Source organism: Salvelinus fontinalis, chromosome 31 (genome assembly GCF_029448725.1).
Source record: "Salvelinus fontinalis isolate EN_2023a chromosome 31, ASM2944872v1, whole genome shotgun sequence".
Classification (NCBI taxonomy): Eukaryota; Metazoa; Chordata; class Actinopteri; order Salmoniformes; family Salmonidae; genus Salvelinus; species Salvelinus fontinalis.
In genome coordinates this window covers 14,510,759-14,524,537 of record NC_074695.1, presented here as the reverse complement: position 1 = coordinate 14,524,537, position 13,779 = coordinate 14,510,759, and the positions used below count along the sequence as shown (strand labels likewise).

At 40.2% G+C, this 13,779-nt stretch overlaps 1 protein-coding gene across 1 annotated transcript in view; it reads right to left on the bottom strand.

The window, feature by feature from the left end:
- LOC129829617 (cyclic AMP-dependent transcription factor ATF-7-like) overlaps positions 1–2,052 on the bottom strand; it is a 41,678-nt gene extending 39,626 nt beyond the window's left edge. Inside the window, exon 1 of the mRNA XM_055891415.1 lies at positions 1,967–2,052. The gene's annotated coding sequence lies outside the window, so the exon portion shown is untranslated. The remainder of the gene's footprint in view (positions 1–1,966) is intronic.
- Between the last annotated feature and the right edge of the window lie 11,727 nt (positions 2,053–13,779).

The window sequence follows — 13,779 nt, the reverse complement described above, 5'->3', positions numbered from 1 at the left end:
AACACCCTGTATCTAGTATAGAGTAGACTGGATGGAAAGAACATTAAATCTTAGCGTGGGATCCAAATGGAGCAATTGAAAACAAGGGTGAATCAGAGCAATGGTGAAACAAAGCATTAAAAGTGGTGTACAAACCCTAGAGCATGAAACCCACCTGCCATTTACTGCTGTCTCTTATTCCTCTTCACATTTTCATGGATCAATACACAAGTATAAATCCAATACAGAAAAGTATATCATGTATAACATTTTACATAGTAGTTGAATTCCTAAAAGCTAACACAATTAGGGATGGGCATGAGTTATTCAAACGAAAGTCCAAGCTCAATCTTTAACCAGAGATCCCATATTTGGTGGAATGTGCTTTGTGGCTGCCCGAACGGGCAGAATTGATCTTAAAATCAGAACCGAATGACCTAAATTCCCATGTAAAGATGAGATTTCCCCCCAGCCAAACATAATGTTGGTGATGAAAGCTCGGCTTGGAGATGGATAGAAGGACATTCACCAGCTCACATTACAACACTACAGATACCTGCTTTTATTGACAGCTTATTTTTCCCCTTCAGTTTATTTTTTGTAAATACTTTAACACTTTTCACTGTAAGTTCTGCTACACCTGTTGTATTTGGCGCATGTGACAAATAAGATTTGATATCTTTACTAACTTAGTAGACGACCAAACAGATACTTGTGAATGTAGGCATCACAGAACCACACAAGGTAATGACAGCAAATTATAGTAGTCAACTGTGAAATAGCTTCGATGATGGCAGAAAAATAGATAGATATTACTAATTGTCGACATGTATTAATATACAAATATTCTCATTATCTTAGAGGATGAGATGTCAAAGTAATAGTTGTACATTATAACCATATTTATAGGTGTCATCAATGCTATTTACTAGCGTAGCACCACGTATTAACGGCATATTCAACAGCGTTAAAGAAATATATTACCTTCAACAGTTGTATCTTGTGATCAAGCCATCAACGTTACTTACTACATTTAAGAACCGTATTATAAATATATGGCTGACGTTAAAGTCCCAACTGGCAATAGAATGTAGGAGGGTATGTTGAGGAATTTGAATCACCTCGAAAATATATATATTTTTTATAATCAGGTAGCTATTGTGTTGCACTGGTGTACTGTGACTTGATGCAAGTTATTATTTCAGCTAGAAACACATGGTGTATGGATTTCTTATGATTGTGATTAAGAAAACGTCTAGTTAGTTAAAAAGGTATGAACTTGTATTTTTAAGAAGCAGAATCCCGATTACTTTTGCTAAAAGTTGAAACCTTCAGACACAGGTTAAATTAGCTGTCTAGCCAAGTTAGCGTTTTAGCACGGTAGCTGAGACCGGAGTACCCTTTTTGCTCACAAGCCGTGCCTTTTCCCGCACGAGACCGCCTTTTCTTTTCAATTATTGGGTACAGACATGTTAATCAGCACCCTCTCGTTACCCTATCGCTCAGTGAACTGTCAATCACTTATGACAGAAGAATGTGATTGGTTCATGACGATTCCACTCAAAATATGGGAGATATCATAAGCTACATCTTTCCCCAGTGCCAACTTTGAACAGGCCGCTACCACCGTAAGGGAAAAGCAATGTGCAGTACTAAAACCTCAATAACAACGAACTTCATGCATGACAACAGGAGCATGTCATACAACCGTGCAGTGCTGATAAATCATTAGTTGGCATTTTATTTTGCTAACTGCTAACCAACTTGTTAACTTAGAGCAAGCTGAAGTAGGTAGGCTGGCACTCGAGTGCGGGGCGAGAAGACAGACCACAACAGTTTTGTCAACTTATTGGCCACTCAAATTTCATGGCCGACAACATTAGAAACGAACACAGTAACTCTAACGACTTTCAATACTTGTCACATTTTCAGCGGAATTACATATGGATTGTACATTTTAACAATAATATACTGTTTACAAACTCACCTTTGCGCTCCTCTCCCTCTCTTCTCTTTTGGAATTTGACACTCCCCTCCTCCCGGAATCATCGCGAGGTTCTACCTACGTCAGAGTCTTCATACGCTCATGTCGAAGACAGTACAGTGTGAAGAGAGGCAGAAACTGCTTCTCCAATAGAAATCCCCGATAACGCACGGTGGCGTTGGCTAGCTAAGCTCATGCGCAAAATCTCTCTCGCCAAACTGCGCATGTGCAACCCGTCAACTCAAAAGGTACTCCTTCAATATAAAGTTGTTTTTTGACGAAAATAAAACGTGCAGTTTGACACTTTTACGAGGTTGGAGTAATACCATGTTCAACTACTTAAGACATTCACTTGAATCTAGGTTGTGCCTTTAGAGTTCGAGAAAATGAACAACTAAGGAATCATTTTTCACTTCTCAAAACCCTAAACCACGACCTGGTCTTCTTGGTCTGTTTCGCAAGCGTTCCCGGAAGTTTTGCGATATCGCGCCTCTGGGTTTAGAAACCATCTCATTAAAAAAGGCGCTGGAATTTACATTAGAAATACAGTAAGCATAGTATTATTATTTTTACATACGCCGACCTTCATTATTTTGAGATGTAGTAGGTGGTGCATACAAATGGTATAAACATTTTTCTTAAGGGCCACATTTTATTTACCAGTCAAAGTCTGGACATAATTCCATATGTGTTATTTCATAGATTTTATGTCTTCACTATTATTCCACAATGTAGAACATAGTAAAATAAATAAAAGCCTTTGAATGACTAGGTGTGTCCAAAATGTTGACTCGTACTGTACTTTGAGTGTCATACTGTAAGTCTACTATATATTTCTGACAGTGAAGACAATACTGATTTCATACATTGCTCATACTCATAACCTCTGACAGCTTTCAAATAAACAAAAAGGCACCTATGCATTTGCGGCTGTTTTGGTTACCTTACTAACCAGTCTCTGGGATATGGTGATGAAATACATGAGTTTCTCCTTTCTCCTTCTAAAATTAACTATACATGGGGCTCCCAAGTGGCGCAGCGGTGTAAGCCACTGCAACTCAGTGCTAGAGGCGTCACTACAGACACACTGGTTCAATTCAGGCTGTATCACAACCGGCCGTGATTGGGAGTCCCAAACGACGGCACACAATTGGCCCAGCGTCGTCCGGGTTTGGCCGGTGTAGGCCACCATTGTAAATAAGAATTTGTTCTTAACTGACATGCCTAGTTAAATAAATAAATAAAATATACTGTCTGTTTCTGGAGAAGAGAATGTAAAGTGTAAAACGTTGTTTGTAATAAATCTAAAGTTAAAGCTAGAAAATAATAGAATATGGTTAAAGTCTATATAATGTATTAGTAGGTAATGGTTTGATGTGTTTTGTTTTCTACCTTGGGCACTTTAAAAATATAATATTGTTATTATTATTTATTATTATTAATAGAAGCTGGTTGCGGTAAAAAATGGCCGGGGTTTAAATTCTTAATTCAGAACCTTTCACATGAACCCTTCCCTCTTTTTTAGAAACCACCAGCAGTGTGTGTTGCTCATCATTATTGCCCAGGTCTAATTCTCTACCCATTTGCTTTGTTAGGCAACTGTTGTTCCCATATTCTGCATCCTGACTAGCTAGGAGCCTGTGAACAAATAAAATTATGGGCCATGGTCACAAAAAGTACACAAAAGTGCACTTTAAAGGGAAAATGGTGCCATTTGGAAAACGGACTCTTTAATTATGTATTCAGCCCTTTAAGTTGTTGTCTTGCATAACCACCGCTGGCCTGACCTGCCTCCAACCCTGGGCATGTGGAGCCACAGAACTAGAATGATTCTAGAACTAAAATGAATCCAGAACTAGAATGTTTATTCTATTTCTGTGTATGGATGAGCACTGTTGTGAGGTTTGATGAGGGTGGTTAACTTATCACAGTCTTCTGTCATAGTTATAAATGTCACATTTAAAACTCGTTACAACATTATAGACCATCTCTGATGAGGGCAGTTACAACAAATATCTCATAAAAAAATTCATATAATTTTCTCCTAACATTTCTCATTACATTGTTTTTATCCATTTAACATTTTCAAGCCTGATACGAGTAAAAATCCTTATATATTGAAGGATTGAAAAATGTACACTAGAGTAGGCTACAGTAATTGTAACAGCAGCCTTCCTTCTCTTCAAGAGAAGAGGAGGTGTAGCAGGGATCGGACCAAGACGCAGCGTAGTTGGTGCTCAACATATTTAATAAATGATAAACAGTGAACACTTAACAATAAAAGATGTGGCAAACCGATACAGTCCTAGCTGGTGCAGAGAAAACACAGAGACAGGAAACAACCACCCACAAAATCCCAACACAAAACAAGCCACCTATATATGATTCCCAATCAGAGACAACACAAAACATCTGCCTCTGATTGAGAACCATATTAGGCCAAACATAGAAACGGACAAACAAGACACACAACATAGAATGCCCACCCAGCTCACGTCCTGACCAACACTAAAACAAGCAAAACACGGTCAGAACGTGACAGTAATAGTAATGTACAGTAGGATTGAAAATGTACAATATAACTAATTTTAAGTCAAGAAAGACATTGAACAGACGGAGTGTATAAACTACTGTATGATCCAGTTAAGGAAGTAGTGTGAGAGAGAGCTGACAGGGGGCCTTTTTTCTGTGTTGCTTTACTTTCCTTCCTGAAATTCTCCCCCTTGTTTTCTCTCGCTGGGAAACTAACGTCCTGTCTGTGTCGAGACATGGGGCTAAAATAAAGCATTGGAATTGTCTAAAAACAATACCTACTTGTAACTCAACAAAGGATTATTATCGAGTGGTACGTTTGAACCTGCTGACATGTAATCAAAGGGGAAGCAGCCAATTAAGACAAAGGGGATTTTAAAATTGTCCAAATAGCTGTGTTTTCACACTGTGACAATAAAGTTAATTAGAGTGGCAGCCACTGTAAACACTAAGATAAACAGTTCAATATATGAACCGTCAGCCTTCAGTAGTGCTACACCACAATGGCATACAAGACCTATCTGTACATTATTCACAGCCAGATGCATACTACCCTGCATCCCACTGCTGAAGCTAAGGTCAGTACTGGTCAGTCCATGAATGGGACACCAGATGCTGCTGGAAGTGATGTTGGAGATCCAGTAGGGGGCCCTCTGGTCTAAGGAGATCCAATGTCCCGTGCCAGTGAAGGGGACATTGCATTGCCTTGTGTCGTTGCTGTATGAGAGAATATGTTATCGGTCATCTTACCAGGTAAATTAAGGGTCAATAAATAAACAAGAGTACACTGTATTCTTCTGTAAATAGGGTGGTATTTGGACAGAAAATGTATAAACTTATTTTGTGAGTACATTATGTACTTCTTAAGACTTTGTTAAACCTTTCTTTCTTGTCTTGATATTTTTTCAATAACAAAACATTACTGAGGATTATTAACCTATTTTTCACCTCTTGATTGACTATACATAGATCTATCCGGAACAGTCTCTCCTGCTATTGAAGCAAAGACTGATTTGTGTGTTGAAAGCTAGAGACCCCTTCTGGACAATTACAAAATTGCATGAGATGAAACTACATGGTGGCTCAAGGTGCACACATACTAGCTTCAGTTTGCTCCTAGGAGAACTCAGCAAGGCGAAGCAAATGTTTTTGCCTCGCATACTCCCTTAAAAGAACTTCACTTAAAAACCGGCAATATTATTGTTTGTCACACGAGACGCCGTAGCAATAACATAGCAATGCACTTTCTCAAAATAGTCTGAATTAATCTAAAATAAATCCAGAAATCTGTCATTTAAAGCTGCTATATGTAACTTTTTGGGCTAGCTGAAATGTGAGTTATAGATCTGTCATTCTCATTGAAAGCAAGTCTAAGAAGCTTCTATGCTTCCTGTTTTTAAGTTAGGTTTTTTCGTCTTTTACTTTCAGTTTTGTACACAAGCTTCAAAACAGCTGAAAATACAATATTTTTGGTTATTGAAAAAAAATCACAGCACTTTAGATGGTATAATGATTCCCTACACTATACATTGCTTGTTTTGTCAAATAACCTGAAATATTAGAATTTCAGCACCCAAGAAATGGCGGAGCGTTTTCCGCATATTGCACCTTTAATTTTGAGAGGCCTTAGTCATGCAATTTGCATCTAACTAAGATGTTTGGTGCAGTATTTCTCAACTGAAAACAAGTCGTCTCTCGTTGAAGGACAAACACTTAATTCAAGTATCCCATCCTTAGTTCCAACACCTACTAGGACTAGTACTGTTGACAAATGACCGACGAAGGAGCGTGGACTGCCGCTACCGAACAACAAAAAAAGAAGAAAACAAATCCAGTGTATAATATAAGAAAAGGCGTTTTCTTTTTTAAATTATTTAGACTGAAAAATGCACTTTGCATTTACACTTTTTTTCACCAATTGGTCTTTTGACCAAGACCAATCAGATTGTCTCTTTGCCAATAATTGGGAAAAAATATCAGTTGGGCAGCCTGTATGAACACAGCCTTGTTAAGAGACAAACAAATTAACTATCACTGTTATATATACTACCGTTCAAAAGTTAGGGGTCTCTTAGAAATGTCTGTGTTTTTGAAAGAAAAGCATATTTTTGGTCCATTAAAATAACAACCATCACTCCTGTGTTCCAATGGCACGTTGTGTTAGCTAATCCAAGTTTATCATTTTAAAAGGCTAATTGATCATTAGAAAACCCTTTTGCAATTATGTTAGAACAGCTGAAAACTGTTGTTCTGATTAAAGCAAAATAACTGGCCTTCTTTAGGACTAGTTGAGTATCTGGAGCATCAGCATTTATGGGTTTGATTACAGGCTCAAAATGTCCAGAAACAAAGAACTTTCTTCTGAAACTCGTCAGTCTATTCTTGTTCTGAGAAATGAAGGCTATTCCATGCGAGAAATTGCCAAGAAACTGAAGATCTCGTACAACTCTGTGTACTACTCCCTTCACAGAACAGCGCAAATTGTCTCTAATCAGAAGAGAAAGAAGAATGGGAGGCCTCTGTCCACAACTGTGCAAGAGGACAAGTACATTCGTGTCTAGTTTGAGAAACAGATGCCTTACACGTCCTCAACTGGCAGCTTCAACAAATAGTACCCGCAAAACACCAGCCTCAACGTCAACAGTGAAGAGGCGACTCTGGGATGCTGTCCTTCTAGGCAGAGTTGAAAAGAAAAAGCCATATCTCTGTCCAGTGTCTGTGTTCTTTTGCCCATCTTAATCTTTTATTGGCCGGTCTGAGATATGGCTTTTTCTTTGCAAATTTTTCTTTGCAAATAAGCACAATTGAAAATACTGATGTAAACATTTTTTAAATGAAAGTTGACCTAGTCTTTATGGAAACCAAAATATCTATTTATTCTTAATTAGCTGGCTGTAGATCAGCATACTTCAACTAAAATAAGAACATAAACTGTACCATTTGCATTCAATAACATGTATAGCTCACACAAACACCAAATCAACATTTTCACACTTATGAAACTTGACGGGAAGTGGTATATACAGATGATTTTGTATAACAGACACATACCATGTCTTCCGAAAGTATTCACACTTCTTGACTTTTTCCACATTTTGTTGTGTTACAGCCTACAAACAATACCCCATAATGTCAAAGTGGAATTATGTTTTATGACCGATCAAGCCTAAATAAGTTCAGGAATAAAAAAATCCCATAATCACATAAATTGAATGGACTCTGTGTGACAATACTAGTGTTTAATGACTAACTAATCTCTGTACCCCACACATCTGTAAGGTCCCTCAGTCGAGCAATGAATTTCAAACACAGAATCAACCACAAAGGCCAGGGAGGTTTTCCAATGCCTCTCAAAGAAAGGATACTTTCTAAAAATGTTAAAAGCAGACAATGAATATCCCTTTGAGCATGGTGAAGTTATTAATTACACTTTGGATGGTGTATCAATACACCCAGTCACTACAAAGATACAGGAATCGTTCCTAACTCAGTTGCCGGAGAGGAAGGAAACTGCTCAGGGATTTCACATTGAGGCCAATGGTGACTTTAAAAAAGTTACAGAGTTGAATGGCTGTGATAGGAGAAATCTGAGGATGGATCAACAACATTGTAGTTACTCCACAATACTAACCTAATTGACATAGTAAAAAGGAGGAAGCCTGTATAGAATAAAACATATTCCAAAACATGCATCCTGTAAAGGCTGTCGTTCTCCTCATCCTCGGACGAGGAGAGGAGAGAAGGATCAGTGGACCAATACGCAGCATTTGGGAAATAAGCCATCTCTTTATTTGCAACGATGGCAACACGAAAACAAACACTTACAAATTTACAAAACAAGAAAACGACGTAGACGAAAAAACCTGAACATGAACTTACTTAACTAAAACGTAAAACTCACGGACAGGAACAGACTACATCGAAACGAAACGAACAACCGAACAGTCCCGTATGGTGCAAGACATAACACAGATACGGAAGACAATCACCCACAAACAAACAGTGAGAAAACACCTACCTAAATATGACTCTTAATTAGAGGAACGCCAAACACCTGCCTCTAATTAAGAGCCATACCAGGCAACCCAAAACCAACATAGAAACAGAAAACATAGACTGCCCACCCAAAACACACGCCCTGACCATAAACACATACAAAAACAACATAAAACAGGTCAGGACCGTTACACATCCTGTATGCAGTAAGGCACTAAAATAATACAGCAATAAATGTGGCCAAGCAATTCACTTTTTGTCCTGAATACAAAGTGTTATGTTTGGGGCAAATACAACACAACACAATAGTGAGTATCACTGTCCATATTTTCAAGCATAGTGGTGGCTGCATCATGTTATGGGTATGCTTGTAATCGTTAAGGACATGGGAGTTTTTCAGGATAAAAAATAAACGGAATAGAGCTAAGCACAGGCAAAATTCTAGAGGAAAACCTGCTTCAGTCTGCTCTCCACCAGACACTGGGAGATGAATTCACCTTTCAGCAGGACAATAACCTAAAACAAAAGACCAAGTCGACACTGGAGTTGCTTACCAAGAAGACAGTGAATGTTTCTTAGTGGCTGAGTTACAGTTTTGATTTAAATCTACTTCAAAATCTATGGCAAGACCTGAAAATGGTTTTCTAGCAATGATCAACAACTAACTTTAAAGAGCTTGAAGAATTTTCAAGTGTGGAATGCTCTTAGAGGCCTACCCAGAAAGACTCACAGCTGTAATCACTTCTACAAAGTATTGACTCAGGGGTGTGAATATTTATGTAAATTTGATATTTCAGCCTGGATTCGAACCAGGGTGTCTGTAGTGACGCCTCAAGCACTGAGATGCAGTGCCTTAGACCGCTGTGCCACTAGGGAGCCCATTATGGGGTAGTGTGTAGATCGGTGATAAGAAAAAAAACAAGTCAGGCTGCAACACAACAAAATGTGGAGTGGTATAACAAAAAGTGAGCTGGGGATCCTTACTGAGCTCCCTGGGTAAGGTACCGTCGGCCTGGCGGATCTCAAACCTCCCTGCCGCCCTGCACAGCAGCTCCAGACACTCCTCCTCTTGCTCCGCCCCCAGGCCCCGGGCCAGTAGGGCCACCAGGCGAGAGATGGGCGTCTGGCCCTTTAGAAAAACACACACCTCTGCTCCTTTCTCCAACAACAGCTCGACACAGTCCGCATCAGCCACCATGCCACCATACAAGCACAGTGTAAGAGCTTTAGAGTGCCATGCATACGGTTCACATCAGCTCCCTGATAGTAGAGGCATTGATGTAATTGTCGACAGATAACAGACACCATAAACAACAAGTCATATTCAATAACATCAGACAATCAGAATTGCGGCAGAGTTGAAAGATAGCTTTAGAACTACGAAGTGTTGACAAAATTACCAACACGCAGAGATAATGTGTGGGGTTGAAGGAGTTATCTTTTCTACAATAAGGTAAGCTCTAGGGCACCACCAATGAAATAAGTACAGTGGTGTGAGTGTTAACCTTTCATCTCTACAGTTCAAAGATAAGCCGACCTACACTTCGAATGAGATGCTCCACATTGTCGTGTGGGAAAGAGCGAATTGCAGCGAGGGTGCGGATGAGCCTCTCATACAGGGAATATTTACTCTGAATAGATTGCATGACGTACCACATAGTAGAACTCATGTGGAGCTGAGGACCACAGGCAGGGGTGCACTGACACCACAGTCTACAACACCTGGCTGGCCAAGTTGGAGTTTCAGATCTGAAAAATAAAAAAACTGTGTTGGTATTGATAATGGTAAAGAATTACAGGTGTTCACTTGGAAGATTGGTTTGAGCTAGGACTAGTCTCTCTAGTCTAGACAGACGGGTTGCCTTCCAGAATGTACCAACGTTCCAGCCGGAGGAGGCTGGTGGGATGATATATCGGAGGACTGGCTCATTGTAATAGCTGGAATGGAATACATTGAAAGGAATTAAACAAATCAAACAGATGGAAACCACGTTTGACTCCATTCTATGTATTCCATTCCAGCCATTACAATGAGCCCATCCCAATTATCGGTCTGGGATTTCTGAGACTTAACTAGAAAGACATTATATTCTAGCAAAATAATTTGTAGGCTTTTATGCATCAAAGGGGAGTGCAATCCCCCCTCTGGTCAATATGTAAATGTGATGTTCACTGACATTGACAAATTGCGCATCAAAACAATAACAACCCTTGTAACCTTTCTGTTTTGATACCCCGTCCACACCAACTGAATGGCTACTACTGTACAAGACAGCTAGCATAATTTCCTAACCTGTCAAACGTTTTTCAAGCTTTACCTGTGCATCATTAGGAAAAAAGTAGAAACTAAACTAAATACCTACCTTGTTAGGTTAACCTTGCAAGAAAACAACTTGCTAGCCCGTTTATCATCTGTTGGAACTCGTCGACTAGTAGTAGAAGTTAACATTAATGCTGACTAATACTTAGTGTCAAACTAGTTAGCTAACTATTTGCATTAGCTAAGCCAGCGATAAATAAATGACATAGCTAAGCTATAGCTATCTAGCTAAATTCTTAAACATATTTTCAGTAGTTAACCCAAAAACAAGCTTGGAAAACTAAATGTCGCGGCCTCGGCAGCAGCTAGCTAACATAATCGGTTAGCTGTTTTCCACTCTAGTTGACCGCTATAGCAGATAAGATAACAATTATCATACATTTGAATGATTGTGATAAACGTATAAAATATTCCCATAGCTCGACATAAAATTCAAGTTGCCTTGTTATGTCGATATTTTGGGGTCCACAGTTTAAAGAAATGCAGTAACACTGTGCAATGCAAGCTTGAAAAACACAGAGGTGGTAAAGTTATTTTATTTGCTGCTAAAACATGCGACTGGACTACGCCCACAACATCTACACAGGAATCTACTCTGACATTGAATTTTGTGTTTTTGTCAGTGGTGGAAAAAGTACCACATTTTCATACGTGAGTAAAAATAAAGATGCCTTAAAAGAAAATTACTCAAAAGTGAAAGTCACCCAGTAAAATACTACTTGAGTAAAATTCTAAAAGTATTTAGTTTTAAATGTACTTAAGTATCAAAAGTAAAAGTATAAATAATTTTAAATTCCTTAAATTAAGCAAACCAGATGGCACCATTTTTTGGGGGGGGGGGAGCTACGGGCAAACTCCAACATTCGGACATCATTTACAAACAAAGCATGTGCGTTTCGTGAATCCTCCAGATCAGAGGCAGTAAGGATGGCCAGGGATGTTTTTTTTACATTTATTTTAGTAAACCTTTTTTAACTAGGCAAGTCAGTTAAGAACAAATTCTCATTTAAAATGATGGCCTACCGAAAGGCAAAAGGCCTCCTGCGGGGACGCGGGCATGGGATTAATTTATTTGTATTTTTAAATACAATATAAATATAGGACAAAATACACATCACAACAAGAGAGACCTAAGACAACAACATAACAAGGCAGCAACACAGCATGGGGGCAACTCAACATGACAACGACATGGTAGCAGCACAAAACATGGTACAAACATTATTGGGCAAAGTCAACAGCACAAAGGTCAAGAAGGTAGAGACAACGATACATCATACAAAGCAGCCACAACTGTCAGTAAGAGTGTCCATGATTGAGTCTTTGAATGAAGGGATTGAGAAAACAGAACAGGGATTGCAGACGGTGTAGCTCAAAGCGACAGGTTATATGACTTTACCATTGTGTGTAGGCTATTATGCCCCTTGTGTGCAGTGAATTTGCATGTTGGTGCAATTGCATGTGTTGAAAATACAAAAAACAACTTTAGTAGAACTGTAAAGTATTTTTACTTAAGTACTTTACACCGATCAATCAATCAAATGTATTTATAAAGCCCATTCTACATCAGCTGATGTCACAAAGTGCTGTACAGAAACCCAGCCTAAAACCCCAAACAGCAAGTAATGCAGATGGCTCAGTGTCTTTCACCTCTAAATGCATTTTATGCTCGATTCGAAGCAAGCAACACTGAAGCATGGACGAGAGCACCAGCTGTTCTGGATGGCTGTGTGATAACGCTCTCGGTAGCCGATGTGAACAAAACCTTTAAACAGGTCAACATTCACAAAGCCGCTGGGCCAGACGGATTACCAGGACATGTACTCAAAGCATGTGCAGACCAACTGGCAAGTGTCTTCACTGACATTTTCAACGTCTCCCTGACCGAGTCTGTAATACCTACATGTTTCAAGCAGACCACCATAGTCCCTGTGCCCAAGGAAGCGAAGGTAACCTGCCTAAATGATTACTGCCCCGTGACACTCATGTCGGTAGCCATGAAGTGCTGGCTCACATCAACAGCATCCTCCCAGACACCCTAGACCCACTCCAATTTGCATGCCGCCCCAACAGATCCACAGATGACGCAATCTCAATCGCACTCCACACTGCCCTTTCTCACCTGGACAAAAGGAACACCTATGTGAGAATGCTGTTCATTGACTACAGATCAGCGTTCAACACCATAGTGCCCACGAAGCTCATCACTAAGCTAAGGACTCTGGGACTAAACACCTCCCTCTGCAACTCGATCCTGGACTTACTGACGGGCCACCCCCAGGTGGTAAGAGTAGGCAACAACACGTCTGCCACGCTGATCCTTAACACTGGGGCCCCTCAGGGGTGTGTACTTAGTCCCCTCCTGTATTCCTTGTTCACCCACGACTGCGTGGCCAAACACGACTCCAACACCATCATTAAGTTTGCTGACGACACAACAAAGTACACACCCCTGAGGGGCCCCAGTGTTAAGGATCAGCGTGGCAGACGTGTTGTTGCCTACTCTTACCACCTGGGGGGCAGCCCGTCAGATCACCGCTGATCACCGACAACGATGATATGGCCTATAGGGAGGAGGTCAGAGAACTGGCAGTGTGGTGCAAGGACAACAACCTCTCCCTCAATGTGAGCAAGACAAAAGAGCTGATTGTGGACTACAGGAAAAGGCGGGCCGAACAGGCCCCCATTAACATCGACGGGGCTGTAGTGGAGCGGGTCGAGAGCTTCAAGTTCCTTGGCGTCCACATCACCAACGAACTATCATGGTCGAAACATACCAAGACAGTTGTGAAGAACAAAACCTTTTCCCCCTCAGGAGAATGAAAAGATTTATCATGGGTCCCTAGATCCTCAAAAGGTTCTACAGCTGCACCATCGATTGCACCCTGACCGGTTGCATCACCGCCTGGTATGGCAACTGCTCGGCATCTGACCGTAAGGCGCTACAGAGGGTAGTCCGAATGGCCCA